Here is a 27,602-nt window from a genome sequence, read left to right as displayed (position 1 = left end):
TTGCTCCTACAACCTCCATCCTTGCACAGTTTGTTATTCTTCTAGGTAACATAGTAACAAATCCAAATTGCTGCTCTCTTTGTAGGCAAGCAAGGCTTTGTTGCAACTGCAATTCTTACTTCTTCTTGAAATGTAGGGACGACAGTACATTCCATCACATCCATCTAGTGTACACAGGTAGGTCCATTGTGGCGGGCAGGCGAGCGGGCGGGCTGCTTTATTGGCTGTTTGCTGTTCCCCTACTCCACTCCACTATTTGACTGTTGTGCTGCATCAATCAATCAATCAATCAATCAATCAATCAATCAATCAATCAATCAGTGGCTGGCTCAGGTGCAGCTCTTTAACTTACCTAAAAGGGAGGGCGGAGAGAAGACAAGGAAGGTGAATGAGGTGTTCCAATGTGAAATGCCGGAAACACAGAAACACAGACGACACACAACAAGAGGTGGCAATCTATTCATTAATTGCATTTAATCAATGAGCTCATTATCACTCATGCATTGTCCAACAGGTGTTGAAATAATGGGATTAAAAGGGGAGATCCCTTCAGAAAGACAGAAACAATAGCAAAGACAAAAAACACTTTTGGAATCTGCTTTTAGTCAACACATAAGGAAAGGGTGCACCGGTCCTGGAAATACTGCAATACCAGGTCAATGCGTGGAGTGGACAGAGCAAGCTCTATTTCCATCTCCCTGTTCTAAAAATCCATTTAATATATGGTCCCCAGATAGGGGACGTATCAGATATTAAACTGATAAGAACAGATACTACACTTGATCTTAGCCAAAAGGCCGAGAAGCGATAACCCGAACGGGCCGCGCGTTGCCCGAGCCTGCCCGATACTGCTGTTCAGCCCTTGCAGCGATTCAGCCTACTTCTAGGCAATTCCATGGGGCCCTGCAGGCTCACACACTCACAGCTACACGGGAGGTGAATAAAGGCCGGAGAGGAAGCCAGACAGGATTTGCTTCTTTTGCTTGCACCACAATGCAGTGCTGAAAGAGGAGGAATCTACATAAAAACGCCTTCCTGGCAACGCCCAAATGCCCTGCTGCCATGCAGATAAACACTGGCAGCGGCAGCAAGTGCATGCCCACAGCCACCCCTTGTTCCTTCACACCTTGTATCAGCTGTAATCCAGTCCAGTCCAGTGCTGCCTGCTGAGCAGCACTGACCAACACTGCCTGGGCCCAGGCTTTTATCTCTGAGGCCCCATTATGATGTCAGAAAGCTGGCTCTGGAATCCTGAGGGCTCCACTATGACACGTGCAAAGTTCCGTCTGAACTTTATATAAGACGGTGAGGCTCAGTCAGTCACTCAGTGTTGCCTGAGAGGGCAACACTGCAACAGCCGGCCGCCAGGCTGTCTTTTTTTTGCACAGCTAGTTGCCTCCAGGAGGCCACAAGAGGGAGACAAGGGACTGCAAAATGGAAAATAGGCATCCACCAACTTTACAGACAACTTCTCCTTGCTCCTACAACCTCCATCCTTGCACAGTTTGTTATTCTTCTAGGTAACATAGTAACAAATCCAAATTGCTGCTCTCTTTGTAGGCAAGCAAGGCTTTGTTGCAACTGCAATTCTTACTTCTTCTTGAAATGTAGGGACGACAGTACATTCCATCACATCCATCTAGTGTACACAGGTAGGTCCATTGTGGCGGGCAGGCGAGCGGGCGGGCTGCTTTATTGGCTGTTTGCTGTTCCCCTACTCCACTCCACTATTTGACTGTTGTGCTGCATCAATCAATCAATCAATCAATCAATCAATCAATCAATCAATCAATCAGTGGCTGGCTCAGGTGCAGCTCTTTAACTTACCTAAAAGGGAGGGCGGAGAGAAGACAAGGAAGGTGAATGAGGTGTTCCAATGTGAAATGCCGGAAACACAGAAACACAGACGACACACAACAAGAGGTGGCAATCTATTCATTAATTGCATTTAATCAATGAGCTCATTATCACTCATGCATTGTCCAACAGGTGTTGAAATAATGGGATTAAAAGGGGAGATCCCTTCAGAAAGACAGAAACAATAGCAAAGACAAAAAAACACTTTTGGAATCTGCTTTTAGTCAACACATAAGGAAAGGGTGCACCGCTCCTGGAAATACTGCAATACCAGGTCAATGCGTGGAGTGGACAGAGCAAGCTCTATTTCCATCTCCCTGTTCTAAAAATCCATTTAATATATGGTCCCCAGATAGGGGACGTATCAGATATTAAACTGATAAGAACAGATACTACACTTGATCTTAGCCAAAAGGCCGAGAAGCGATAACCCGAACGGGCCGCGCGTTGCCCGAGCCTGCCCGATACTGCTGTTCAGCCCTTGCAGCGATTCAGCCTACTTCTAGGCAATTCCATGGGGCCCTGCAGGCTCACACACTCACAGCTACACGGGAGGTGAATAAAGGCCGGAGAGGAAGCCAGACAGGATTTGCTTCTTTTGCTTGCACCACAATGCAGTGCTGAAAGAGGAGGAATCTACATAAAAACGCCTTCCTGGCAACGCCCAAATGCCCTGCTGCCATGCAGATAAACACTGGCAGCGGCAGCAAGTGCATGCCCACAGCCACCCCTTGTTCCTTCACACCTTGTATCAGCTGTAATCCAGTCCAGTCCAGTGCTGCCTGCTGAGCAGCACTGACCAACACTGCCTGGGCCCAGGCTTTTATCTCTGAGGCCCCATTATGATGTCAGAAAGCTGGCTCTGGAATCCTGAGGGCTCCACTATGACACGTGCAAAGTTCCGTCTGAACTTTATATAAGACGGTGAGGCTCAGTCAGTCACTCAGTGTTGCCTGAGAGGGCAACACTGCAACAGCCGGCCGCCAGGCTGTCTTTTTTTTGCACAGCTAGTTGCCTCCAGGAGGCCACAAGAGGGAGACAAGGGACTGCAAAATGGAAAATAGGCATCCACCAACTTTACAGACAACTTCTCCTTGCTCCTACAACCTCCATCCTTGCACAGTTTGTTATTCTTCTAGGTAACATAGTAACAAATCCAAATTGCTGCTCTCTTTGTAGGCAAGCAAGGCTTTGTTGCAACTGCAATTCTTACTTCTTCTTGAAATGTAGGGACGACAGTACATTCCATCACATCCATCTAGTGTACACAGGTAGGTCCATTGTGGCGGGCAGGCGAGCGGGCGGGCTGCTTTATTGGCTGTTTGCTGTTCCCCTACTCCACTCCACTATTTGACTGTTGTGCTGCATCAATCAATCAATCAATCAATCAATCAATCAATCAATCAATCAATCAGTGGCTGGCTCAGGTGCAGCTCTTTAACTTACCTAAAAGGGAGGGCGGAGAGAAGACAAGGAAGGTGAATGAGGTGTTCCAATGTGAAATGCCGGAAACACAGAAACACAGACGACACACAACAAGAGGTGGCAATCTATTCATTAATTGCATTTAATCAATGAGCTCATTATCACTCATGCATTGTCCAACAGGTGTTGAAATAATGGGATTAAAAGGGGAGATCCCTTCAGAAAGACAGAAACAATAGCAAAGACAAAAAAACACTTTTGGAATCTGCTTTTAGTCAACACATAAGGAAAGGGTGCACCGCTCCTGGAAATACTGCAATACCAGGTCAATGCGTGGAGTGGACAGAGCAAGCTCTATTTCCATCTCCCTGTTCTAAAAATCCATTTAATATATGGTCCCCAGATAGGGGACGTATCAGATATTAAACTGATAAGAACAGATACTACACTTGATCTTAGCCAAAAGGCCGAGAAGCGATAACCCGAACGGGCCGCGCGTTGCCCGAGCCTGCCCGATACTGCTGTTCAGCCCTTGCAGCGATTCAGCCTACTTCTAGGCAATTCCATGGGGCCCTGCAGGCTCACACACTCACAGCTACACGGGAGGTGAATAAAGGCCGGAGAGGAAGCCAGACAGGATTTGCTTCTTTTGCTTGCACCACAATGCAGTGCTGAAAGAGGAGGAATCTACATAAAAACGCCTTCCTGGCAACGCCCAAATGCCCTGCTGCCATGCAGATAAACACTGGCAGCGGCAGCAAGTGCATGCCCACAGCCACCCCTTGTTCCTTCACACCTTGTATCAGCTGTAATCCAGTCCAGTCCAGTGCTGCCTGCTGAGCAGCACTGACCAACACTGCCTGGGCCCAGGCTTTTATCTCTGAGGCCCCATTATGATGTCAGAAAGCTGGCTCTGGAATCCTGAGGGCTCCACTATGACACGTGCAAAGTTCCGTCTGAACTTTATATAAGACGGTGAGGCTCAGTCAGTCACTCAGTGTTGCCTGAGAGGGCAACACTGCAACAGCCGGCCGCCAGGCTGTCTTTTTTTTGCACAGCTAGTTGCCTCCAGGAGGCCACAAGAGGGAGACAAGGGACTGCAAAATGGAAAATAGGCATCCACCAACTTTACAGACAACTTCTCCTTGCTCCTACAACCTCCATCCTTGCACAGTTTGTTATTCTTCTAGGTAACATAGTAACAAATCCAAATTGCTGCTCTCTTTGTAGGCAAGCAAGGCTTTGTTGCAACTGCAATTCTTACTTCTTCTTGAAATGTAGGGACGACAGTACATTCCATCACATCCATCTAGTGTACACAGGTAGGTCCATTGTGGCGGGCAGGCGAGCGGGCGGGCTGCTTTATTGGCTGTTTGCTGTTCCCCTACTCCACTCCACTATTTGACTGTTGTGCTGCATCAATCAATCAATCAATCAATCAATCAATCAATCAATCAATCAGTGGCTGGCTCAGGTGCAGCTCTTTAACTTACCTAAAAGGGAGGGCGGAGAGAAGACAAGGAAGGTGAATGAGGTGTTCCAATGTGAAATGCCGGAAACACAGAAACACAGACCACACACAACAAGAGGTGGCAATCTATTCATTAATTGCATTTAATCAATGAGCTCATTATCACTCATGCATTGTCCAACAGGTGTTGAAATAATGGGATTAAAAGGGGAGATCCCTTCAGAAAGACAGAAACAATAGCAAAGACAAAAAAACACTTTTGGAATCTGCTTTTAGTCAACACATAAGGAAAGGGTGCACCGCTCCTGGAAATACTGCAATACCAGGTCAATGCGTGGAGTGGACAGAGCAAGCTCTATTTCCATCTCCCTGTTCTAAAAATCCATTTAATATATGGTCCCCAGATAGGGGACGTATCAGATATTAAACTGATAAGAACAGATACTACACTTGATCTTAGCCAAAAGGCCGAGAAGCGATAACCCGAACGGGCCGCGCGTTGCCCGAGCCTGCCCGATACTGCTGTTCAGCCCTTGCAGCGATTCAGCCTACTTCTAGGCAATTCCATGGGGCCCTGCAGGCTCACACACTCACAGCTACACGGGAGGTGAATAAAGGCCGGAGAGGAAGCCAGACAGGATTTGCTTCTTTTGCTTGCACCACAATGCAGTGCTGAAAGAGGAGGAATCTACATAAAAACGCCTTCCTGGCAACGCCCAAATGCCCTGCTGCCATGCAGATAAACACTGGCAGCGGCAGCAAGTGCATGCCCACAGCCACCCCTTGTTCCTTCACACCTTGTATCAGCTGTAATCCAGTCCAGTCCAGTGCTGCCTGCTGAGCAGCACTGACCAACACTGCCTGGGCCCAGGCTTTTATCTCTGAGGCCCCATTATGATGTCAGAAAGCTGTCTCTGGAATCCTGAGGGCTCCACTATGACACGTGCAAAGTTCCGTCTGAACTTTATATAAGACGGTGAGGCTCAGTCAGTCACTCAGTGTTGCCTGAGAGGGCAACACTGCAACAGCCGGCCGCCAGGCTGTCTTTTTTTTGCACAGCTAGTTGCCTCCAGGAGGCCACAAGAGGGAGACAAGGGACTGCAAAATGGAAAATAGGCATCCACCAACTTTACAGACAACTTCTCCTTGCTCCTACAACCTCCATCCTTGCACAGTTTGTTATTCTTCTAGGTAACATAGTAACAAATCCAAATTGCTGCTCTCTTTGTAGGCAAGCAAGGCTTTGTTGCAACTGCAATTCTTACTTCTTCTTGAAATGTAGGGACGACAGTACATTCCATCACATCCATCTAGTGTACACAGGTAGGTCCATTGTGTTGGGCAGGCGAGCGGGCGGGCTGCTTTATTGGCTGTTTGCTGTTCCCCTACTCCACTCCACTATTTGACTGTTGTGCTGCATCAATCAATCAATCAATCAATCAATCAATCAATCAATCAATCAATCAATCAATCAATCAGTGGCTGGCTCAGGTGCAGCTCTTTAACTTACCTAAAAGGGAGGGCGGAGAGAAGACAAGGAAGGTGAATGAGGTGTTCCAATGTGAAATGCCGGAAACACAGAAACACAGACGACACACAACAAGAGGTGGCAATCTATTCATTAATTGCATTTAATCAATGAGCTCATTATCACTCATGCATTGTCCAACAGGTGTTGAAATAATGGGATTAAAAGGGGAGATCCCTTCAGAAAGACAGAAACAATAGCAAAGACAAAAAAACACTTTTGGAATCTGCTTTTAGTCAACACATAAGGAAAGGGTGCACCGCTCCTGGAAATACTGCAATACCAGGTCAATGCGTGGAGTGGACAGAGCAAGCTCTATTTCCATCTCCCTGTTCTAAAAATCCATTTAATATATGGTCCCCAGATAGGGGACGTATCAGATATTAAACTGATAAGAACAGATACTACACTTGATCTTAGCCAAAAGGCCGAGAAGCGATAACCCGAACGGGCCGCGCGTTGCCCGAGCCTGCCCGATACTGCTGTTCAGCCCTTGCAGCGATTCAGCCTACTTCTAGGCAATTCCATGGGGCCCTGCAGGCTCACACACTCACAGCTACACGGGAGGTGAATAAAGGCCGGAGAGGAAGCCAGACAGGATTTGCTTCTTTTGCTTGCACCACAATGCAGTGCTGAAAGAGGAGGAATCTACATAAAAACGCCTTCCTGGCAACGCCCAAATGCCCTGCTGCCATGCAGATAAACACTGGCAGCGGCAGCAAGTGCATGCCCACAGCCACCCCTTGTTCCTTCACACCTTGTATCAGCTGTAATCCAGTCCAGTCCAGTGCTGCCTGCTGAGCAGCACTGACCAACACTGCCTGGGCCCAGGCTTTTATCTCTGAGGCCCCATTATGATGTCAGAAAGCTGGCTCTGGAATCCTGAGGGCTCCACTATGACACGTGCAAAGTTCCGTCTGAACTTTATATAAGACGGTGAGGCTCAGTCAGTCACTCAGTGTTGCCTGAGAGGGCAACACTGCAACAGCCGGCCGCCAGGCTGTCTTTTTTTTGCACAGCTAGTTGCCTCCAGGAGGCCACAAGAGGGAGACAAGGGACTGCAAAATGGAAAATAGGCATCCACCAACTTTACAGACAACTTCTCCTTGCTCCTACAACCTCCATCCTTGCACAGTTTGTTATTCTTCTAGGTAACATAGTAACAAATCCAAATTGCTGCTCTCTTTGTAGGCAAGCAAGGCTTTGTTGCAACTGCAATTCTTACTTCTTCTTGAAATGTAGGGACGACAGTACATTCCATCACATCCATCTAGTGTACACAGGTAGGTCCACTGTGGCGGGCAGGCGAGCGGGCGGGCTGCTTTATTGGCTGTTTGCTGTTCCCCTACTCCACTCCACTATTTGACTGTTGTGCTGCATCAATCAATCAATCAATCAATCAATCAATCAATCAATCAATCAATCAATCAATCAATCAATCAGTGGCTGGCTCAGGTGCAGCTCTTTAACTTACCTAAAAGGGAGGGCGGAGAGAAGACAAGGAAGGTGAATGAGGTGTTCCAATGTGAAATGCCGGAAACACAGAAACACAGACGACACACAACAAGAGGTGGCAATCTATTCATTAATTGCATTTAATCAATGAGCTCATTATCACTCATGCATTGTCCAACAGGTGTTGAAATAATGGGATTAAAAGGGGAGATCCCTTCAGAAAGACAGAAACAATAGCAAAGACAAAAAACACTTTTGGAATCTGCTTTTAGTCAACACATAAGGAAAGGGTGCACCGGTCCTGGAAATACTGCAATACCAGGTCAATGCGTGGAGTGGACAGAGCAAGCTCTATTTCCATCTCCCTGTTCTAAAAATCCATTTAATATATGGTCCCCAGATAGGGGAAGTATCAGATATTAAACTGATAAGAACAGATACTACACTTGATCTTAGCCAAAAGGCCGAGAAGCGATAACCCGAACGGGCCGCGCGTTGCCCGAGCCTGCCCGATACTGCTGTTCAGCCCTTGCAGCGATTCAGCCTACTTCTAGGCAATTCCATGGGGCCCTGCAGGCTCACACACTCACAGCTACACGGGAGGTGAATAAAGGCCGGAGAGGAAGCCAGACAGGATTTGCTTCTTTTGCTTGCACCACAATGCAGTGCTGAAAGAGGAGGAATCTACATAAAAACGCCTTCCTGGCAACGCCCAAATGCCCTGCTGCCATGCAGATAAACACTGGCAGCGGCAGCAAGTGCATGCCCACAGCCACCCCTTGTTCCTTCACACCTTGTATCAGCTGTAATCCAGTCCAGTCCAGTGCTGCCTGCTGAGCAGCACTGACCAACACTGCCTGGGCCCAGGCTTTTATCTCTGAGGCCCCATTATGATGTCAGAAAGCTGGCTCTGGAATCCTGAGGGCTCCACTATGACACGTGCAAAGTTCCGTCTGAACTTTATATAAGACGGTGAGGCTCAGTCAGTCACTCAGTGTTGCCTGAGAGGGCAACACTGCAACAGCCGGCCGCCAGGCTGTCTTTTTTTTGCACAGCTAGTTGCCTCCAGGAGGCCACAAGAGGGAGACAAGGGACTGCAAAATGGAAAATAGGCATCCACCAACTTTACAGACAACTTCTCCTTGCTCCTACAACCTCCATCCTTGCACAGTTTGTTATTCTTCTAGGTAACATAGTAACAAATCCAAATTGCTGCTCTCTTTGTAGGCAAGCAAGGCTTTGTTGCAACTGCAATTCTTACTTCTTCTTGAAATGTAGGGACGACAGTACATTCCATCACATCCATCTAGTGTACACAGGTAGGTCCATTGTGGCGGGCAGGCGAGCGGGCGGGCTGCTTTATTGGCTGTTTGCTGTTCCCCTACTCCACTCCACTATTTGACTGTTGTGCTGCATCAATCAATCAATCAATCAATCAATCAATCAATCAATCAATCAGTGGCTGGCTCAGGTGCAGCTCTTTAACTTACCTAAAAGGGAGGGCGGAGAGAAGACAAGGAAGGTGAATGAGGTGTTCCAATGTGAAATGCCGGAAACACAGAAACACAGACGACACACAACAAGAGGTGGCAATCTATTCATTAATTGCATTTAATCAATGAGCTCATTATCACTCATGCATTGTCCAACAGGTGTTGAAATAATGGGATTAAAAGGGGAGATCCCTTCAGAAAGACAGAAACAATAGCAAAGACAAAAAACACTTTTGGAATCTGCTTTTAGTCAACACATAAGGAAAGGGTGCACCGGTCCTGGAAATACTGCAATACCAGGTCAATGCGTGGAGTGGACAGAGCAAGCTCTATTTCCATCTCCCTGTTCTAAAAATCCATTTAATATATGGTCCCCAGATAGGGGACGTATCAGATATTAAACTGATAAGAACAGATACTACACTTGATCTTAGCCAAAAGGCCGAGAAGCGATAACCCGAACGGGCCGCGCGTTGCCCGAGCCTGCCCGATACTGCTGTTCAGCCCTTGCAGCGATTCAGCCTACTTCTAGGCAATTCCATGGGGCCCTGCAGGCTCACACACTCACAGCTACACGGGAGGTGAATAAAGGCCGGAGAGGAAGCCAGACAGGATTTGCTTCTTTTGCTTGCACCACAATGCAGTGCTGAAAGAGGAGGAATCTACATAAAAACGCCTTCCTGGCAACGCCCAAATGCCCTGCTGCCATGCAGATAAACACTGGCAGCGGCAGCAAGTGCATGCCCACAGCCACCCCTTGTTCCTTCACACCTTGTATCAGCTGTAATCCAGTCCAGTCCAGTGCTGCCTGCTGAGCAGCACTGACCAACACTGCCTGGGCCCAGGCTTTTATCTCTGAGGCCCCATTATGATGTCAGAAAGCTGGCTCTGGAATCCTGAGGGCTCCACTATGACACGTGCAAAGTTCCGTCTGAACTTTATATAAGACGGTGAGGCTCAGTCAGTCACTCAGTGTTGCCTGAGAGGGCAACACTGCAACAGCCGGCCGCCAGGCTGTCTTTTTTTTGCACAGCTAGTTGCCTCCAGGAGGCCACAAGAGGGAGACAAGGGACTGCAAAATGGAAAATAGGCATCCACCAACTTTACAGACAACTTCTCCTTGCTCCTACAACCTCCATCCTTGCACAGTTTGTTATTCTTCTAGGTAACATAGTAACAAATCCAAATTGCTGCTCTCTTTGTAGGCAAGCAAGGCTTTGTTGCAACTGCAATTCTTACTTCTTCTTGAAATGTAGGGACGACAGTACATTCCATCACATCCATCTAGTGTACACAGGTAGGTCCATTGTGGCGGGCAGGCGAGCGGGCGGGCTGCTTTATTGGCTGTTTGCTGTTCCCCTACTCCACTCCACTATTTGACTGTTGTGCTGCATCAATCAATCAATCAATCAATCAATCAATCAATCAATCAATCAATCAATCAATCAATCAATCAATCAATCAATCAGTGGCTGGCTCAGGTGCAGCTCTTTAACTTACCTAAAAGGGAGGGCGGAGAGAAGACAAGGAAGGTGAATGAGGTGTTCCAATGTGAAATGCCGGAAACACAGAAACACAGACGACACACAACAAGAGGTGGCAATCTATTCATTAATTGCATTTAATCAATGAGCTCATTATCACTCATGCATTGTCCAACAGGTGTTGAAATAATGGGATTAAAAGGGGAGATCCCTTCAGAAAGACAGAAACAATAGCAAAGACAAAAAACACTTTTGGAATCTGCTTTTAGTCAACACATAAGGAAAGGGTGCACCGGTCCTGGAAATACTGCAATACCAGGTCAATGCGTGGAGTGGACAGAGCAAGCTCTATTTCCATCTCCCTGTTCTAAAAATCCATTTAATATATGGTCCCCAGATAGGGGACGTATCAGATATTAAACTGATAAGAACAGATACTACACTTGATCTTAGCCAAAAGGCCGAGAAGCGATAACCCGAACGGGCCGCGCGTTGCCCGAGCCTGCCCGATACTGCTGTTCAGCCCTTGCAGCGATTCAGCCTACTTCTAGGCAATTCCATGGGGCCCTGCAGGCTCACACACTCACAGCTACACGGGAGGTGAATAAAGGCCGGAGAGGAAGCCAGACAGGATTTGCTTCTTTTGCTTGCACCACAATGCAGTGCTGAAAGAGGAGGAATCTACATAAAAACGCCTTCCTGGCAACGCCCAAATGCCCTGCTGCCATGCAGATAAACACTGGCAGCGGCAGCAAGTGCATGCCCACAGCCACCCCTTGTTCCTTCACACCTTGTATCAGCTGTAATCCAGTCCAGTCCAGTGCTGCCTGCTGAGCAGCACTGACCAACACTGCCTGGGCCCAGGCTTTTATCTCTGAGGCCCCATTATGATGTCAGAAAGCTGGCTCTGGAATCCTGAGGGCTCCACTATGACACGTGCAAAGTTCCGTCTGAACTTTATATAAGACGGTGAGGCTCAGTCAGTCACTCAGTGTTGCCTGAGAGGGCAACACTGCAACAGCCGGCCGCCAGGCTGTCTTTTTTTTGCACAGCTAGTTGCCTCCAGGAGGCCACAAGAGGGAGACAAGGGACTGCAAAATGGAAAATAGGCATCCACCAACTTTACAGACAACTTCTCCTTGCTCCTACAACCTCCATCCTTGCACAGTTTGTTATTCTTCTAGGTAACATAGTAACAAATCCAAATTGCTGCTCTCTTTGTAGGCAAGCAAGGCTTTGTTGCAACTGCAATTCTTACTTCTTCTTGAAATGTAGGGACGACAGTACATTCCATCACATCCATCTAGTGTACACAGGTAGGTCCATTGTGGCGGGCAGGCGAGCGGGCGGGCTGCTTTATTGGCTGTTTGCTGTTCCCCTACTCCACTCCACTATTTGACTGTTGTGCTGCATCAATCAATCAATCAATCAATCAATCAATCAATCAATCAATCAATCAGTGGCTGGCTCAGGTGCAGCTCTTTAACTTACCTAAAAGGGAGGGCGGAGAGAAGACAAGGAAGGTGAATGAGGTGTTCCAATGTGAAATGCCGGAAACACAGAAACACAGACGACACACAACAAGAGGTGGCAATCTATTCATTAATTGCATTTAATCAATGAGCTCATTATCACTCATGCATTGTCCAACAGGTGTTGAAATAATGGGATTAAAAGGGGAGATCCCTTCAGAAAGACAGAAACAATAGCAAAGACAAAAAACACTTTTGGAATCTGCTTTTAGTCAACACATAAGGAAAGGGTGCACCGGTCCTGGAAATACTGCAATACCAGGTCAATGCGTGGAGTGGACAGAGCAAGCTCTATTTCCATCTCCCTGTTCTAAAAATCCATTTAATATATGGTCCCCAGATAGGGGACGTATCAGATATTAAACTGATAAGAACAGATACTACACTTGATCTTAGCCAAAAGGCCGAGAAGCGATAACCCGAACGGGCCGCGCGTTGCCCGAGCCTGCCCGATACTGCTGTTCAGCCCTTGCAGCGATTCAGCCTACTTCTAGGCAATTCCATGGGGCCCTGCAGGCTCACACACTCACAGCTACACGGGAGGTGAATAAAGGCCGGAGAGGAAGCCAGACAGGATTTGCTTCTTTTGCTTGCACCACAATGCAGTGCTGAAAGAGGAGGAATCTACATAAAAACGCCTTCCTGGCAACGCCCAAATGCCCTGCTGCCATGCAGATAAACACTGGCAGCGGCAGCAAGTGCATGCCCACAGCCACCCCTTGTTCCTTCACACCTTGTATCAGCTGTAATCCAGTCCAGTCCAGTGCTGCCTGCTGAGCAGCACTGACCAACACTGCCTGGGCCCAGGCTTTTATCTCTGAGGCCCCATTATGATGTCAGAAAGCTGGCTCTGGAATCCTGAGGGCTCCACTATGACACGTGCAAAGTTCCGTCTGAACTTTATATAAGACGGTGAGGCTCAGTCAGTCACTCAGTGTTGCCTGAGAGGGCAACACTGCAACAGCCGGCCGCCAGGCTGTCTTTTTTTTGCACAGCTAGTTGCCTCCAGGAGGCCACAAGAGGGAGACAAGGGACTGCAAAATGGAAAATAGGCATCCACCAACTTTACAGACAACTTCTCCTTGCTCCTACAACCTCCATCCTTGCACAGTTTGTTATTCTTCTAGGTAACATAGTAACAAATCCAAATTGCTGCTCTCTTTGTAGGCAAGCAAGGCTTTGTTGCAACTGCAATTCTTACTTCTTCTTGAAATGTAGGGACGACAGTACATTCCATCACATCCATCTAGTGTACACAGGTAGGTCCATTGTGGCGGGCAGGCGAGCGGGCGGGCTGCTTTATTGGCTGTTTGCTGTTCCCCTACTCCACTCCACTATTTGACTGTTGTGCTGCATCAATCAATCAATCAATCAATCAATCAATCAATCAATCAATCAATCAATCAGTGGCTGGCTCAGGTGCAGCTCTTTAACTTACCTAAAAGGGAGGGCGGAGAGAAGACAAGGAAGGTGAATGAGGTGTTCCAATGTGAAATGCCGGAAACACAGAAACACAGACGACACACAACAAGAGGTGGCAATCTATTCATTAATTGCATTTAATCAATGAGCTCATTATCACTCATGCATTGTCCAACAGGTGTTGAAATAATGGGATTAAAAGGGGAGATCCCTTCAGAAAGACAGAAACAATAGCAAAGACAAAAAACACTTTTGGAATCTGCTTTTAGTCAACACATAAGGAAAGGGTGCACCGGTCCTGGAAATACTGCAATACCAGGTCAATGCGTGGAGTGGACAGAGCAAGCTCTATTTCCATCTCCCTGTTCTAAAAATCCATTTAATATATGGTCCCCAGATAGGGGACGTATCAGATATTAAACTGATAAGAACAGATACTACACTTGATCTTAGCCAAAAGGCCGAGAAGCGATAACCCGAACGGGCCGCGCGTTGCCCGAGCCTGCCCGATACTGCTGTTCAGCCCTTGCAGCGATTCAGCCTACTTCTAGGCAATTCCATGGGGCCCTGCAGGCTCACACACTCACAGCTACACGGGAGGTGAATAAAGGCCGGAGAGGAAGCCAGACAGGATTTGCTTCTTTTGCTTGCACCACAATGCAGTGCTGAAAGAGGAGGAATCTACATAAAAACGCCTTCCTGGCAACGCCCAAATGCCCTGCTGCCATGCAGATAAACACTGGCAGCGGCAGCAAGTGCATGCCCACAGCCACCCCTTGTTCCTTCACACCTTGTATCAGCTGTAATCCAGTCCAGTCCAGTGCTGCCTGCTGAGCAGCACTGACCAACACTGCCTGGGCCCAGGCTTTTATCTCTGAGGCCCCATTATGATGTCAGAAAGCTGGCTCTGGAATCCTGAGGGCTCCACTATGACACGTGCAAAGTTCCGTCTGAACTTTATATAAGACGGTGAGGCTCAGTCAGTCACTCAGTGTTGCCTGAGAGGGCAACACTGCAACAGCCGGCCGCCAGGCTGTCTTTTTTTTGCACAGCTAGTTGCCTCCAGGAGGCCACAAGAGGGAGACAAGGGACTGCAAAATGGAAAATAGGCATCCACCAACTTTACAGACAACTTCTCCTTGCTCCTACAACCTCCATCCTTGCACAGTTTGTTATTCTTCTAGGTAACATAGTAACAAATCCAAATTGCTGCTCTCTTTGTAGGCAAGCAAGGCTTTGTTGCAACTGCAATTCTTACTTCTTCTTGAAATGTAGGGACGACAGTACATTCCATCACATCCATCTAGTGTACACAGGTAGGTCCATTGTGGCGGGCAGGCGAGCGGGCGGGCTGCTTTATTGGCTGTTTGCTGTTCCCCTACTCCACTCCACTATTTGACTGTTGTGCTGCATCAATCAATCAATCAATCAATCAATCAATCAATCAATCAATCAATCAATCAATCAATCAATCAGTGGCTGGCTCAGGTGCAGCTCTTTAACTTACCTAAAAGGGAGGGCGGAGAGAAGACAAGGAAGGTGAATGAGGTGTTCCAATGTGAAATGCCGGAAACACAGAAACACAGACGACACACAACAAGAGGTGGCAATCTATTCATTAATTGCATTTAATCAATGAGCTCATTATCACTCATGCATTGTCCAACAGGTGTTGAAATAATGGGATTAAAAGGGGAGATCCCTTCAGAAAGACAGAAACAATAGCAAAGACAAAAAACACTTTTGGAATCTGCTTTTAGTCAACACATAAGGAAAGGGTGCACCGGTCCTGGAAATACTGCAATACCAGGTCAATGCGTGGAGTGGACAGAGCAAGCTCTATTTCCATCTCCCTGTTCTAAAAATCCATTTAATATATGGTCCCCAGATAGGGGACGTATCAGATATTAAACTGATAAGAACAGATACTACACTTGATCTTAGCCAAAAGGCCGAGAAGCGATAACCCGAACGGGCCGCGCGTTGCCCGAGCCTGCCCGATACTGCTGTTCAGCCCTTGCAGCGATTCAGCCTACTTCTAGGCAATTCCATGGGGCCCTGCAGGCTCACACACTCACAGCTACACGGGAGGTGAATAAAGGCCGGAGAGGAAGCCAGACAGGATTTGCTTCTTTTGCTTGCACCACAATGCAGTGCTGAAAGAGGAGGAATCTACATAAAAACGCCTTCCTGGCAACGCCCAAATGCCCTGCTGCCATGCAGATAAACACTGGCAGCGGCAGCAAGTGCATGCCCACAGCCACCCCTTGTTCCTTCACACCTTGTATCAGCTGTAATCCAGTCCAGTCCAGTGCTGCCTGCTGAGCAGCACTGACCAACACTGCCTGGGCCCAGGCTTTTATCTCTGAGGCCCCATTATGATGTCAGAAAGCTGGCTCTGGAATCCTGAGGGCTCCACTATGACACGTGCAAAGTTCCGTCTGAACTTTATATAAGACGGTGAGGCTCAGTCAGTCACTCAGTGTTGCCTGAGAGGGCAACACTGCAACAGCCGGCCGCCAGGCTGTCTTTTTTTTGCACAGCTAGTTGCCTCCAGGAGGCCACAAGAGGGAGACAAGGGACTGCAAAATGGAAAATAGGCATCCACCAACTTTACAGACAACTTCTCCTTGCTCCTACAACCTCCATCCTTGCACAGTTTGTTATTCTTCTAGGTAACATAGTAACAAATCCAAATTGCTGCTCTCTTTGTAGGCAAGCAAGGCTTTGTTGCAACTGCAATTCTTACTTCTTCTTGAAATGTAGGGACGACAGTACATTCCATCACATCCATCTAGTGTACACAGGTAGGTCCATTGTGGCGGGCAGGCGAGCGGGCGGGCTGCTTTATTGGCTGTTTGCTGTTCCCCTACTCCACTCCACTATTTGACTGTTGTGCTGCATCAATCAATCAATCAATCAATCAATCAATCAATCAATCAATCAATCAGTGGCTGGCTCAGGTGCAGCTCTTTAACTTACCTAAAAGGGAGGGCGGAGAGAAGACAAGGAAGGTGAATGAGGTGTTCCAATGTGAAATGCCGGAAACACAGAAACACAGACGACACACAACAAGAGGTGGCAATCTATTCATTAATTGCATTTAATCAATGAGCTCATTATCACTCATGCATTGTCCAACAGGTGTTGAAATAATGGGATTAAAAGGGGAGATCCCTTCAGAAAGACAGAAACAATAGCAAAGACAAAAAACACTTTTGGAATCTGCTTTTAGTCAACACATAAGGAAAGGGTGCACCGGTCCTGGAAATACTGCAATACCAGGTCAATGCGTGGAGTGGACAGAGCAAGCTCTATTTCCATCTCCCTGTTCTAAAAATCCATTTAATATATGGTCCCCAGATAGGGGACGTATCAGATATTAAACTGATAAGAACAGATACTACACTTGATCTTAGCCAAAAGGCCGAGAAGCGATAACCCGAACGGGCCGCGCGTTGCCCGAGCCTGCCCGATACTGCTGTTCAGCCCTTGCAGCGATTCAGCCTACTTCTAGGCAATTCCATGGGGCCCTGCAGGCTCACACACTCACAGCTACACGGGAGGTGAATAAAGGCCGGAGAGGAAGCCAGACAGGATTTGCTTCTTTTGCTTGCACCACAAAATCTACATAAAAACGCCTTCCTGGCAACGCCCAAATGCCCTGCTGCCATGCAGATAAACACTGGCAGCGGCAGCAAGTGCATGCCCACAGCCACCCCTTGTTCCTTCACACCTTGTATCAGCTGTAATCCAGTCCAGTCCAGTGCTGCCTGCTGAGCAGCACTGACCAACACTGCCTGGGCCCAGGCTTTTATCTCTGAGGCCCCATTATGATGTCAGAAAGCTGGCTCTGGAATCCTGAGGGCTCCACTATGACACGTGCAAAGTTCCGTCTGAACTTTATATAAGACGGTGAGGCTCAGTCAGTCACTCAGTGTTGCCTGACAGGGCAACACTGCAACAGCCGGCCGCCAGGCTGTCTTTTTTTTGCACAGCTAGTTGCCTCCAGGAGGCCACAAGAGGGAGACAAGGGACTGCAAAATGGAAAATAGGCATCCACCAACTTTACAGACAACTTCTCCTTGCTCCTACAACCTCCATCCTTGCACAGTTTGTTATTCTTCTAGGTAACATAGTAACAAATCCAAATTGCTGCTCTCTTTGTAGGCAAGCAAGGCTTTGTTGCAACTGCAATTCTTACTTCTTCTTGAAATGTAGGGACGACAGTACATTCCATCACATCCATCTAGTGTACACAGGTAGGTCCATTGTGGCGGGCAGGCGAGCGGGCGGGCTGCTTTATTGGCTGTTTGCTGTTCCCCTACTCCACTCCACTATTTGACTGTTGTGCTGCATCAATCAATCAATCAATCAATCAATCAATCAATCAATCAATCAATCAATCAATCAGTGGCTGGCTCAGGTGCAGCTCTTTAACTTACCTAAAAGGGAGGGCGGAGAGAAGACAAGGAAGGTGAATGAGGTGTTCCAATGTGAAATGCCGGAAACACAGAAACACAGACGACACACAACAAGAGGTGGCAATCTATTCATTAATTGCATTTAATCAATGAGCTCATTATCACTCATGCATTGTCCAACAGGTGTTGAAATAATGGGATTAAAAGGGGAGATCCCTTCAGAAAGACAGAAACAATAGCAAAGACAAAAAACACTTTTGGAATCTGCTTTTAGTCAACACATAAGGAAAGGGTGCACCGGTCCTGGAAATACTGCAATACCAGGTCAATGCGTGGAGTGGACAGAGCAAGCTCTATTTCCATCTCCCTGTTCTAAAAATCCATTTAATATATGGTCCCCAGATAGGGGACGTATCAGATATTAAACTGATAAGAACAGATACTACACTTGATCTTAGCCAAAAGGCCGAGAAGCGATAACCCGAACGGGCCGCGCGTTGCCCGAGCCTGCCCGATACTGCTGTTCAGCCCTTGCAGCGATTCAGCCTACTTCTAGGCAATTCCATGGGGCCCTGCAGGCTCACACACTCACAGCTACACGGGAGGTGAATAAAGGCCGGAGAGGAAGCCAGACAGGATTTGCTTCTTTTGCTTGCACCACAATGCAGTGCTGAAAGAGGAGGAATCTACATAAAAACGCCTTCCTGGCAACGCCCAAATGCCCTGCTGCCATGCAGATAAACACTGGCAGCGGCAGCAAGTGCATGCCCACAGCCACCCCTTGTTCCTTCACACCTTGTATCAGCTGTAATCCAGTCCAGTCCAGTGCTGCCTGCTGAGCAGCACTGACCAACACTGCCTGGGCCCAGGCTTTTATCTCTGAGGCCCCATTATGATGTCAGAAAGCTGGCTCTGGAATCCTGAGGGCTCCACTATGACACGTGCAAAGTTCCGTCTGAACTTTATATAAGACGGTGAGGCTCAGTCAGTCACTCAGTGTTGCCTGAGAGGGCAACACTGCAACAGCCGGCCGCCAGGCTGTCTTTTTTTTGCACAGCTAGTTGCCTCCAGGAGGCCACAAGAGGGAGACAAGGGACTGCAAAATGGAAAATAGGCATCCACCAACTTTACAGACAACTTCTCCTTGCTCCTACAACCTCCATCCTTGCACAGTTTGTTATTCTTCTAGGTAACATAGTAACAAATCCAAATTGCTGCTCTCTTTGTAGGCAAGCAAGGCTTTGTTGCAACTGCAATTCTTACTTCTTCTTGAAATGTAGGGACGACAGTACATTCCATCACATCCATCTAGTGTACACAGGTAGGTCCATTGTGGCGGGCAGGCGAGCGGGCGGGCTGCTTTATTGGCTGTTTGCTGTTCCCCTACTCCACTCCACTATTTGACTGTTGTGCTGCATCAATCAATCAATCAATCAATCAATCAATCAATCAATCAATCAATCAATCAATCAGTGGCTGGCTCAGGTGCAGCTCTTTAACTTACCTAAAAGGGAGGGCGGAGAGAAGACAAGGAAGGTGAATGAGGTGTTCCAATGTGAAATGCCGGAAACACAGAAACACAGACGACACACAACAAGAGGTGGCAATCTATTCATTAATTGCATTTAATCAATGAGCTCATTATCACTCATGCATTGTCCAACAGGTGTTGAAATAATGGGATTAAAAGGGGAGATCCCTTCAGAAAGACAGAAACAATAGCAAAGACAAAAAACACTTTTGGAATCTGCTTTTAGTCAACACATAAGGAAAGGGTGCTCCGGTCCTGGAAATACTGCAATACCAGGTCAATGCGTGGAGTGGACAGAGCAAGCTCTATTTCCATCTCCCTGTTCTAAAAATCCATTTAATATATGGTCCCCAGATAGGGGACGTATCAGATATTAAACTGATAAGAACAGATACTACACTTGATCTTAGCCAAAAGGCCGAGAAGCGATAACCCGAACGGGCCGCGCGTTGCCCGAGCCTGCCCGATACTGCTGTTCAGCCCTTGCAGCGATTCAGCCTACTTCTAGGCAATTCCATGGGGCCCTGCAGGCTCACACACTCACAGCTACACGGGAGGTGAATAAAGGCCGGAGAGGAAGCCAGACAGGATTTGCTTCTTTTGCTTGCACCACAATGCAGTGCTGAAAGAGGAGGAATCTACATAAAAACGCCTTCCTGGCAACGCCCAAATGCCCTGCTGCCATGCAGATAAACACTGGCAGCGGCAGCAAGTGCATGCCCACAGCCACCCCTTGTTCCTTCACACCTTGTATCAGCTGTAATCCAGTCCAGTCCAGTGCTGCCTGCTGAGCAGCACTGACCAACACTGCCTGGGCCCAGGCTTTTATCTCTGAGGCCCCATTATGATGTCAGAAAGCTGGCTCTGGAATCCTGAGGGCTCCACTATGACACGTGCAAAGTTCCGTCTGAACTTTATATAAGACGGTGAGGCTCAGTCAGTCACTCAGTGTTGCCTGAGAGGGCAACACTGCAACAGCCGGCCGCCAGGCTGTCTTTTTTTTGCACAGCTAGTTGCCTCCAGGAGGCCACAAGAGGGAGACAAGGGACTGCAAAATGGAAAATAGGCATCCACCAACTTTACAGACAACTTCTCCTTGCTCCTACAACCTCCATCCTTGCACAGTTTGTTATTCTTCTAGGTAACATAGTAACAAATCCAAATTGCTGCTCTCTTTGTAGGCAAGCAAGGCTTTGTTGCAACTGCAATTCTTACTTCTTCTTGAAATGTAGGGACGACAGTACATTCCATCACATCCATCTAGTGTACACAGGTAGGTCCATTGTGGCGGGCAGGCGAGCGGGCGGGCTGCTTTATTGGCTGTTTGCTGTTCCCCTACTCCACTCCACTATTTGACTGTTGTGCTGCATCAATCAATCAATCAATCAATCAATCAATCAATCAATCAATCAATCAATCAATCAATCAATCAGTGGCTGGCTCAGGTGCAGCTCTTTAACTTACCTAAAAGGGAGGGCGGAGAGAAGACAAGGAAGGTGAATGAGGTGTTCCAATGTGAAATGCCGGAAACACAGAAACACAGACGACACACAACAAGAGGTGGCAATCTATTCATTAATTGCATTTAATCAATGAGCTCATTATCACTCATGCATTGTCCAACAGGTGTTGAAATAATGGGATTAAAAGGGGAGATCCCTTCAGAAAGACAGAAACAATAGCAAAGACAAAAAACACTTTTGGAATCTGCTTTTAGTCAACACATAAGGAAAGGGTGCACCGGTCCTGGAAATACTGCAATACCAGGTCAATGCGTGGAGTGGACAGAGCAAGCTCTATTTCCATCTCCCTGTTCTAAAAATCCATTTAATATATGGTCCCCAGATAGGGGACGTATCAGATATTAAACTGATAAGAACAGATACTACACTTGATCTTAGCCAAAAGGCCGAGAAGCGATAACCCGAACGGGCCGCGCGTTGCCCGAGCCTGCCCGATACTGCTGTTCAGCCCTTGCAGCGATTCAGCCTACTTCTAGGCAATTCCATGGGGCCCTGCAGGCTCACACACTCACAGCTACACGGGAGGTGAATAAAGGCCGGAGAGGAAGCCAGACAGGATTTGCTTCTTTTGCTTGCACCACAATGCAGTGCTGAAAGAGGAGGAATCTACATAAAAACGCCTTCCTGGCAACGCCCAAATGCCCTGCTGCCATGCAGATAAACACTGGCAGCGGCAGCAAGTGCATGCCCACAGCCACCCCTTGTTCCTTCACACCTTGTATCAGCTGTAATCCAGTCCAGTCCAGTGCTGCCTGCTGAGCAGCACTGACCAACACTGCCTGGGCCCAGGCTTTTATCTCTGAGGCCCCATTATGATGTCAGAAAGCTGGCTCTGGAATCCTGAGGGCTCCACTATGACACGTGCAAAGTTCCGTCTGAACTTTATATAAGACGGTGAGGCTCAGTCAGTCACTCAGTGTTGCCTGAGAGGGCAACACTGCAACAGCCGGCCGCCAGGCTGTCTTTTTTTTTGCACAGCTAGTTGCCTCCAGGAGGCCACAAGAGGGAGACAAGGGACTGCAAAATGGAAAATAGGCATCCACCAACTTTACAGACAACTTCTCCTTGCTCCTACAACCTCCATCCTTGCACAGTTTGTTATTCTTCTAGGTAACATAGTAACAAATCCAAATTGCTGCTCTCTTTGTAGGCAAGCAAGGCTTTGTTGCAACTGCAATTCTTACTTCTTCTTGAAATGTAGGGACGACAGTACATTCCATCACATCCATCTAGTGTACACAGGTAGGTCCATTGTGGCGGGCAGGCGAGCGGGCGGGCTGCTTTATTGGCTGTTTGCTGTTCCCCTACTCCACTCCACTATTTGACTGTTGTGCTGCATCAATCAATCAATCAATCAATCAATCAATCAATCAATCAATCAATCAATCAGTGGCTGGCTCAGGTGCAGCTCTTTAACTTACCTAAAAGGGAGGGCGGAGAGAAGACAAGGAAGGTGAATGAGGTGTTCCAATGTGAAATGCCGGAAACACAGAAACACAGACGACACACAACAAGAGGTGGCAATCTATTCATTAATTGCATTTAATCAATGAGCTCATTATCACTCATGCATTGTCCAACAGGTGTTGAAATAATGGGATTAAAAGGGGAGATCCCTTCAGAAAGACAGAAACAATAGCAAAGACAAAAAACACTTTTGGAATCTGCTTTTAGTCAACACATAAGGAAAGGGTGCACCGGTCCTGGAAATACTGCAATACCAGGTCAATGCGTGGAGTGGACAGAGCAAGCTCTATTTCCATCTCCCTGTTCTAAAAATCCATTTAATATATGGTCCCCAGATAGGGGACGTATCAGATATTAAACTGATAAGAACAGATACTACACTTGATCTTAGCCAAAAGGCCGAGAAGCGATAACCCGAACGGGCCGCGCGTTGCCCGAGCCTGCCCGATACTGCTGTTCAGCCCTTGCAGCGATTCAGCCTACTTCTAGGCAATTCCATGGGGCCCTGCAGGCTCACACACTCACAGCTACACGGGAGGTGAATAAAGGCCGGAGAGGAAGCCAGACAGGATTTGCTTCTTTTGCTTGCACCACAATGCAGTGCTGAAAGAGGAGGAATCTACATAAAAACGCCTTCCTGGCAACGCCCAAATGCCCTGCTGCCATGCAGATAAACACTGGCAGCGGCAGCAAGTGCATGCCCACAGCCACCCCTTGTTCCTTCACACCTTGTATCAGCTGTAATCCAGTCCAGTCCAGTGCTGCCTGCTGAGCAGCACTGACCAACACTGCCTGGGCCCAGGCTTTTATCTCTGAGGCCCCATTATGATGTCAGAAAGCTGGCTCTGGAATCCTGAGGGCTCCACTATGACACGTGCAAAGTTCCGTCTGAACTTTATATAAGACGGTGAGGCTCAGTCAGTCACTCAGTGTTGCCTGAGAGGGCAACACTGCAACAGCCGGCCGCCAGGCTGTCTTTTTTTTGCACAGCTAGTTGCCTCCAGGAGGCCACAAGAGGGAGACAAGGGACTGCAAAATGGAAAATAGGCATCCACCAACTTTACAGACAACTTCTCCTTGCTCCTACAACCTCCATCCTTGCACAGTTTGTTATTCTTCTAGGTAACATAGTAACAAATCCAAATTGCTGCTCTCTTTGTAGGCAAGCAAGGCTTTGTTGCAACTGCAATTCTTACTTCTTCTTGAAATGTAGGGACGACAGTACATTCCATCACATCCATCTAGTGTACACAGGTAGGTCCATTGTGGCGGGCAGGCGAGCGGGCGGGCTGCTTTATTGGCTGTTTGCTGTTCCCCTACTCCACTCCACTATTTGACTGTTGTGCTGCATCAATCAATCAATCAATCAATCAATCAATCAATCAATCAGTGGCTGGCTCAGGTGCAGCTCTTTAACTTACCTAAAAGGGAGGGCGGAGAGAAGACAAGGAAGGTGAATGAGGTGTTCCAATGTGAAATGCCGGAAACACAGAAACACAGACGACACACAACAAGAGGTGGCAATCTATTCATTAATTGCATTTAATCAATGAGCTCATTATCACTCATGCATTGTCCAACAGGTGTTGAAATAATGGGATTAAAAGGGGAGATCCCTTCAGAAAGACAGAAACAATAGCAAAGACAAAAAACACTTTTGGAATCTGCTTTTAGTCAACACATAAGGAAAGGGTGCTCCGGTCCTGGAAATACTGCAATACCAGGTCAATGCGTGGAGTGGACAGAGCAAGCTCTATTTCCATCTCCCTGTTCTAAAAATCCATTTAATATATGGTCCCCAGATAGGGGACGTATCAGATATTAAACTGATAAGAACAGATACTACACTTGATCTTAGCCAAAAGGCCGAGAAGCGATAACCCGAACGGGCCGCGCGTTGCCCGAGCCTGCCCGATACTGCTGTTCAGCCCTTGCAGCGATTCAGCCTACTTCTAGGCAATTCCATGGGGCCCTGCAGGCTCACACACTCACAGCTACACGGGAGGTGAATAAAGGCCGGAGAGGAAGCCAGACAGGATTTGCTTCTTTTGCTTGCACCACAATGCAGTGCTGAAAGAGGAGGAATCTACATAAAAACGCCTTCCTGGCAACGCCCAAATGCCCTGCTGCCATGCAGATAAACACTGGCAGCGGCAGCAAGTGCATGCCCACAGCCACCCCTTGTTCCTTCACACCTTGTATCAGCTGTAATCCAGTCCAGTCCAGTGCTGCCTGCTGAGCAGCACTGACCAACACTGCCTGGGCCCAGGCTTTTATCTCTGAGGCCCCATTATGATGTCAGAAAGCTGGCTCTGGAATCCTGAGGGCTCCACTATGACACGTGCAAAGTTCCGTCTGAACTTTATATAAGACGGTGAGGCTCAGTCAGTCACTCAGTGTTGCCTGACAGGGCAACACTGCAACAGCCGGCCGCCAGGCTGTCTTTTTTTTGCACAGCTAGTTGCCTCCAGGAGGCCACAAGAGGGAGACAAGGGACTGCAAAATGGAAAATAGGCATCCACCAACTTTACAGACAACTTCTCCTTGCTCCTACAACCTCCATCCTTGCACAGTTTGTTATTCTTCTAGGTAACATAGTAACAAATCCAAATTGCTGCTCTCTTTGTAGGCAAGCAAGGCTTTGTTGCAACTGCAATTCTTACTTCTTCTTGAAATGTAGGGACGACAGTACATTCCATCACATCCATCTAGTGTACACAGGTAGGTCCATTGTGGCGGGCAGGCGAGCGGGCGGGCTGCTTTATTGGCTGTTTGCTGTTCCCCTACTCCACTCCACTATTTGACTGTTGTGCTGCATCAATCAATCAATCAATCAATCAATCAATCAATCAATCAATCAATCAGTGGCTGGCTCAGGTGCAGCTCTTTAACTTACCTAAAAGGGAGGGCGGAGAGAAGACAAGGAAGGTGAATGAGGTGTTCCAATGTGAAATGCCGGAAACACAGAAACACAGACGACACACAACAAGAGGTGGCAATCTATTCATTAATTGCATTTAATCAATGAGCTCATTATCACTCATGCATTGTCCAACAGGTGTTGAAATAATGGGATTAAAAGGGGAGATCCCTTCAGAAAGACAGAAACAATAGCAAAGACAAAAAACACTTTTGGAATCTGCTTTTAGTCAACACATAAGGAAAGGGTGCACCGGTCCTGGAAATACTGCAATACCAGGTCAATGCGTGGAGTGGACAGAGCAAGCTCTATTTCCATCTCCCTGTTCTAAAAATCCATTTAATATATGGTCCCCAGATAGGGGACGTATCAGATATTAAACTGATAAGAACAGATACTACACTTGATCTTAGCCAAAAGGCCGAGAAGCGATAACCCGAACGGGCCGCGCGTTGCCCGAGCCTGCCCGATACTGCTGTTCAGCCCTTGCAGCGATTCAGCCTACTTCTAGGCAATTCCATGGGGCCCTGCAGGCTCACACACTCACAGCTACACGGGAGGTGAATAAAGGCCGGAGAGGAAGCCAGACAGGATTTGCTTCTTTTGCTTGCACCACAATGCAGTGCTGAAAGAGGAGGAATCTACATAAAAACGCCTTCCTGGCAACGCCCAAATGCCCTGCTGCCATGCAGATAAACACTGGCAGCGGCAGCAAGTGCATGCCCACAGCCACCCCTTGTTCCTTCACACCTTGTATCAGCTGTAATCCAGTCCAGTCCAGTGCTGCCTGCTGAGCAGCACTGACCAACACTGCCTGGGCCCAGGCTTTTATCTCTGAGGCCCCATTATGATGTCAGAAAGCTGGCTCTGGAATCCTGAGGGCTCCACTATGACACGTGCAAAGTTCCGTCTGAACTTTATATAAGACGGTGAGGCTCAGTCAGTCACTCAGTGTTGCCTGAGAGGGCAACACTGCAACAGCCGGCCGCCAGGCTGTCTTTTTTTTGCACAGCTAGTTGCCTCCAGGAGGCCACAAGAGGGAGACAAGGGACTGCAAAATGGAAAATAGGCATCCACCAACTTTACAGACAACTTCTCCTTGCTCCTACAACCTCCATCCTTGCACAGTTTGTTATTCTTCTAGGTAACATAGTAACAAATCCAAATTGCTGCTCTCTTTGTAGGCAAGCAAGGCTTTGTTGCAACTGCAATTCTTACTTCTTCTTGAAATGTAGGGACGACAGTACATTCCATCACATCCATCTAGTGTACACAGGTAGGTCCATTGTGGCGGGCAGGCGAGCGGGCGGGCTGCTTTATTGGCTGTTTGCTGTTCCCCTACTCCACTCCACTATTTGACTGTTGTGCTGCATCAATCAATCAATCAATCAATCAATCAATCAATCAATCAATCAATCAATCAGTGGCTGGCTCAGGTGCAGCTCTTTAACTTACCTAAAAGGGAGGGCGGAGAGAAGACAAGGAAGGTGAATGAGGTGTTCCAATGTGAAATGCCGGAAACACAGAAACACAGACGACACACAACAAGAGGTGGCAATCTATTCATTAATTGCATTTAATCAATGAGCTCATTATCACTCATGCATTGTCCAACAGGTGTTGAAATAATGGGATTAAAAGGGGAGATCCCTTCAGAAAGACAGAAACAATAGCAAAGACAAAAAACACTTTTGGAATCTGCTTTTAGTCAACACATAAGGAAAGGGTGCACCGGTCCTGGAAATACTGCAATACCAGGTCAATGCGTGGAGTGGACAGAGCAAGCTCTATTTCCATCTCCCTGTTCTAAAAATCCATTTAATATATGGTCCCCAGATAGGGGACGTATCAGATATTAAACTGATAAGAACAGATACTACACTTGATCTTAGCCAAAAGGCCGAGAAGCGATAACCCGAACGGGCCGCGCGTTGCCCGAGCCTGCCCGATACTGCTGTTCAGCCCTTGCAGCGATTCAGCCTACTTCTAGGCAATTCCATGGGGCCCTGCAGGCTCACACACTCACAGCTACACGGGAGGTGAATAAAGGCCGGAGAGGAAGCCAGACAG

At 47.7% G+C, this 27,602-nt stretch overlaps 19 non-coding genes across 19 annotated transcripts; all 19 read right to left on the bottom strand.

The window, feature by feature from the left end:
* Positions 1-618: 618 nt before the first annotated feature.
* LOC142709991 (U2 spliceosomal RNA) lies at positions 619-809 on the bottom strand. Its single transcript, XR_012869126.1, has one exon. It is a non-coding gene; the product is annotated as a U2 spliceosomal RNA (small nuclear RNA).
* Positions 810-2,094: 1,285 nt separating this feature from the next.
* Positions 2,095-2,285, bottom strand: LOC142710013 (U2 spliceosomal RNA). The gene has a single exon (XR_012869146.1). It is a non-coding gene; the product is annotated as a U2 spliceosomal RNA (small nuclear RNA).
* A 1,285-nt stretch (positions 2,286-3,570) lies between these two features.
* Positions 3,571-3,761, bottom strand: LOC142710002 (U2 spliceosomal RNA). The gene has a single exon (XR_012869136.1). It is a non-coding gene; the product is annotated as a U2 spliceosomal RNA (small nuclear RNA).
* A 1,281-nt stretch (positions 3,762-5,042) lies between these two features.
* On the bottom strand, positions 5,043-5,233 carry LOC142709990 (U2 spliceosomal RNA). Its single transcript, XR_012869125.1, has one exon. It is a non-coding gene; the product is annotated as a U2 spliceosomal RNA (small nuclear RNA).
* A 1,297-nt stretch (positions 5,234-6,530) lies between these two features.
* Positions 6,531-6,721, bottom strand: LOC142709978 (U2 spliceosomal RNA). The gene has a single exon (XR_012869114.1). It is a non-coding gene; the product is annotated as a U2 spliceosomal RNA (small nuclear RNA).
* Positions 6,722-8,021: 1,300 nt separating this feature from the next.
* On the bottom strand, positions 8,022-8,212 carry LOC142710005 (U2 spliceosomal RNA). The gene has a single exon (XR_012869139.1). It is a non-coding gene; the product is annotated as a U2 spliceosomal RNA (small nuclear RNA).
* Positions 8,213-9,492: 1,280 nt separating this feature from the next.
* On the bottom strand, positions 9,493-9,683 carry LOC142709989 (U2 spliceosomal RNA). The gene has a single exon (XR_012869124.1). It is a non-coding gene; the product is annotated as a U2 spliceosomal RNA (small nuclear RNA).
* A 1,312-nt stretch (positions 9,684-10,995) lies between these two features.
* On the bottom strand, positions 10,996-11,186 carry LOC142709988 (U2 spliceosomal RNA). Its single transcript, XR_012869123.1, has one exon. It is a non-coding gene; the product is annotated as a U2 spliceosomal RNA (small nuclear RNA).
* A 1,284-nt stretch (positions 11,187-12,470) lies between these two features.
* LOC142709987 (U2 spliceosomal RNA) lies at positions 12,471-12,661 on the bottom strand. Its single transcript, XR_012869122.1, has one exon. It is a non-coding gene; the product is annotated as a U2 spliceosomal RNA (small nuclear RNA).
* A 1,288-nt stretch (positions 12,662-13,949) lies between these two features.
* LOC142709985 (U2 spliceosomal RNA) lies at positions 13,950-14,140 on the bottom strand. Its single transcript, XR_012869121.1, has one exon. It is a non-coding gene; the product is annotated as a U2 spliceosomal RNA (small nuclear RNA).
* Positions 14,141-15,440: 1,300 nt separating this feature from the next.
* LOC142709984 (U2 spliceosomal RNA) lies at positions 15,441-15,631 on the bottom strand. Its single transcript, XR_012869120.1, has one exon. It is a non-coding gene; the product is annotated as a U2 spliceosomal RNA (small nuclear RNA).
* Positions 15,632-16,915: 1,284 nt separating this feature from the next.
* LOC142709983 (U2 spliceosomal RNA) lies at positions 16,916-17,106 on the bottom strand. Its single transcript, XR_012869119.1, has one exon. It is a non-coding gene; the product is annotated as a U2 spliceosomal RNA (small nuclear RNA).
* Positions 17,107-18,378: 1,272 nt separating this feature from the next.
* LOC142709982 (U2 spliceosomal RNA) lies at positions 18,379-18,569 on the bottom strand. Its single transcript, XR_012869118.1, has one exon. It is a non-coding gene; the product is annotated as a U2 spliceosomal RNA (small nuclear RNA).
* Positions 18,570-19,861: 1,292 nt separating this feature from the next.
* On the bottom strand, positions 19,862-20,052 carry LOC142710011 (U2 spliceosomal RNA). The gene has a single exon (XR_012869144.1). It is a non-coding gene; the product is annotated as a U2 spliceosomal RNA (small nuclear RNA).
* Positions 20,053-21,352: 1,300 nt separating this feature from the next.
* LOC142709981 (U2 spliceosomal RNA) lies at positions 21,353-21,543 on the bottom strand. Its single transcript, XR_012869117.1, has one exon. It is a non-coding gene; the product is annotated as a U2 spliceosomal RNA (small nuclear RNA).
* A 1,289-nt stretch (positions 21,544-22,832) lies between these two features.
* On the bottom strand, positions 22,833-23,023 carry LOC142709980 (U2 spliceosomal RNA). Its single transcript, XR_012869116.1, has one exon. It is a non-coding gene; the product is annotated as a U2 spliceosomal RNA (small nuclear RNA).
* Positions 23,024-24,299: 1,276 nt separating this feature from the next.
* LOC142710010 (U2 spliceosomal RNA) lies at positions 24,300-24,490 on the bottom strand. The gene has a single exon (XR_012869143.1). It is a non-coding gene; the product is annotated as a U2 spliceosomal RNA (small nuclear RNA).
* Positions 24,491-25,774: 1,284 nt separating this feature from the next.
* On the bottom strand, positions 25,775-25,965 carry LOC142709979 (U2 spliceosomal RNA). Its single transcript, XR_012869115.1, has one exon. It is a non-coding gene; the product is annotated as a U2 spliceosomal RNA (small nuclear RNA).
* A 1,288-nt stretch (positions 25,966-27,253) lies between these two features.
* LOC142709977 (U2 spliceosomal RNA) lies at positions 27,254-27,444 on the bottom strand. Its single transcript, XR_012869113.1, has one exon. It is a non-coding gene; the product is annotated as a U2 spliceosomal RNA (small nuclear RNA).
* Between the last annotated feature and the right edge of the window lie 158 nt (positions 27,445-27,602).

The sequence above is a fragment of the Rhinoderma darwinii genome, unplaced genomic scaffold, assembly GCF_050947455.1.
Source record: "Rhinoderma darwinii isolate aRhiDar2 unplaced genomic scaffold, aRhiDar2.hap1 Scaffold_4192, whole genome shotgun sequence".
Lineage (NCBI taxonomy): Eukaryota > Metazoa > Chordata > Amphibia > Anura > Rhinodermatidae > Rhinoderma > Rhinoderma darwinii.
Note: the sequence above shows the minus strand (reverse complement) of the source record. Positions and strands in the feature narration are given on the sequence as shown.